Source organism: Panicum virgatum, chromosome 4N, assembly GCF_016808335.1.
Source record: "Panicum virgatum strain AP13 chromosome 4N, P.virgatum_v5, whole genome shotgun sequence".
In the NCBI taxonomy this organism is placed as follows: Eukaryota; Viridiplantae; Streptophyta; class Magnoliopsida; order Poales; family Poaceae; genus Panicum; species Panicum virgatum.
The window spans coordinates 40,166,314-40,168,923 of record NC_053148.1 but is presented as its reverse complement, the minus strand read 5'-3'; positions in this window follow the sequence as shown (position 1 = coordinate 40,168,923).

Here is a 2,610-nt window from a genome sequence, read left to right as displayed (position 1 = left end):
TAGACACAGGGTATAGACTGCAAAAACTCATGTCCAGGGACGGCGGACATGATATTACAGAAGCTCAGGGTTTAAAACATAAAAGCAGGGGCGGATTTGGAATTTCTTTTCAACTGACAAGGACTGCGGGTTCATTCAGGGAAAACCTGGGGTCTCTTTAGAAAAAAGGCCGGCCGAAACGGTATCTTTGGATCAAGGCCGTTGGATCGCGATCACGCGGCCCAGGACGAGGCGGTACCCCGATCTAATCTCGGTCTTGCGTCTCGGATCGGGCGGCCCAGGGAGGTTGGGCGCGGTGCGGCGGCACTGACCGCCGGAGCTGAAGCTCCCGCGGCGGCGTGTCGCCGGAGTAACGCGCAAACGCGTTCTCGGCCATGGCTCGGGCTCGGGTTTGGTCCTGGAGAACGGGCGCGGCATGGGTAATCTACCTAAGCGCTCAGGACGGTGGATGGGGATTCGGCCGGGGTTCGCCACGGCGAGGGGCGGCGCTGCTAACTCCGGTGAGCCATACCACGCGTAACAGAGGGAGGAAAAAGAGGGGAAACAGGCCCGGCGTGTGCGTTACTCCCACGTGAAGTTGTGGCCGGCCGTAGGCGACGACGAGCGGCGGAGCAGAGGCATAATCGGGATGGCGCAGAGGTGGTTGACGTTCCTCTTCCGCAGCGATTCCCGTGCGCACAGGGTCGAGGCCGGAAGCTGCGGGCTCGGCGAACCTCGTGGCCTCCGGGCGGAGCTTCTCCTGCAGCTCGTGGTGGTGGAGGGGCTTTGAGCTTCGGGAACGCGGTGGCGCTGACCTCTGCTCCGAGCAACGGCACGACGGGGCGCTAGGGTTGGGAGCTGTGGATGCGGGGGAAAGACGGAGGCAAGGCACAGGGCTGCGGAGTGTTTTAAAGAAGGCCGGGCTGAGATCTCGGCGTGCGGCTATGGAAGGTGAACTCCGGTGATCGCGGCGGAGATTCCCGGCCGGACTGGCGCGAGGTTGGGGAAGGAAAGGTGGTGACAGCGGGGCCCGACGTGTCAGCGAGAAGGGCGGTAACGGCGAGCGCGCTGCGTGCGGGAAGGGTGCGGCTGACGCACGGGGCCCAGGTGCCAGCGAGGGAAGCGGGCGCGGGCGGGGCCCAGGTGCTGGTGCGGCGCTGGCGATGTGGAAGGGAGTACTGGGCCGGACGGTTTGAACGGGCCGTGCGGGAGCTGGCTGGGCGCGCGGGGAGACGGGCCGTGCGGGAAAAGGTAGGATTTAACTGGGCCCGCGGGGTTGGACCGGGGCGCTGGGATGGACCGAGGCTGGGCCTAGGTCGCGGGTTGGGCTGCTGTTGGGTTTGGGGTTTGCTGGGTTTTTCTTCTTTTCTATTCTTTTCCTTTTCAAACTAACTCAAACTAAAACCACATGAATTCAAATTCGCTCTAGCACTCAAACACATAAAACAATGCTCCAGCATGATGCAACAAATATTTTAACCCTATGATAAATTTTAATTACTTGAGGATCAAAATTAGAGTAAATGCAAGTCTAAACACAATAAACCTTAGAAATTTAATTAAAGCCAATTAAATTTATTATTAATTATTGAAATTTAACTTAGGGTGTTACAGTTGCCTCCCATTGGTGGGTCGTGTGGCGATCGTGCCCCAAGTGGCACGGCGGTTGCTTGGCGATCTGGGCCCATCCCGTCGGCATTAAATAGGGGGGCTCGGTTTGGTGAGGGCCTTTGGTGTGCCCCGTTTGGCCGGCCCACTGGGCGCTGGGGCCGTTCGTGTCCACGTTTGACTATAAATGGGGGTGTTGTGGATACATGGCTCTACACAAGAAAATGGATCATGGAAATTCCTTTGGTAGTTCCCTTCCTCACACCCCACACCCGCCCTCCAGATGAGAGCGGGCATGTCTTGTGTCTCTGGTGCTAGAAGAATGCTTGCGAATGGCGGGGGATCCCCCTCAGGCATGAACTCGTCAGCGAGTTCATCCCGCCAATCGCTGCCCGGCACCGGGGAGTTTGAGGGCTTGCTGCTGGAGTTTGGCAAGCCAGGCCACTGGTCTGCCGGCCCCCTTGCCAACCGGTGCGGGGGGCTTCCGGCTTCTCTGGTGGCCTCCTTGGACTATCCTCAGCGCCGGCTCGGAGACCTGGTAGTGGTGGACTTATCCTACTATGGGGGTCGCCCTTCTGCGTTCTTCTTGCGGTTGCCGCTCCCCCAAGATCTCAGGCGGGTGCATCACGCGTCGTCGACGCGGAGTTGCGGATCCGCTGCCTCATCTTCCAGCTACAGCTGGAAGGCGGCACAGCTTGGCATTGTGCCTCGTGGCAGCGGGGGACGGTCATGGGCTCCTCTCTCGTCTGGTAGGGTGGTCTTGCAGCCAGGATGGGTCTCCGCGCCTCCAATCGGAGGCGGGCGGTCCTCTGAGGTGCGACTGGAAGGCGTCGGTGGCCGGGGCAAGGAGATCATGGCCTGTCTTTGAAAGTGCATCTCGGCCCCTAGTGTGTTTTGGTGGATTGATTGACACCACGATTAAAGGACTAACTATCTTGTTGAGTATATGAGCTGGAATTGATTATTATAATTGTAATCTATGTGATGAAATGAATCAAGATTCAAGACATATGCTCATATGAC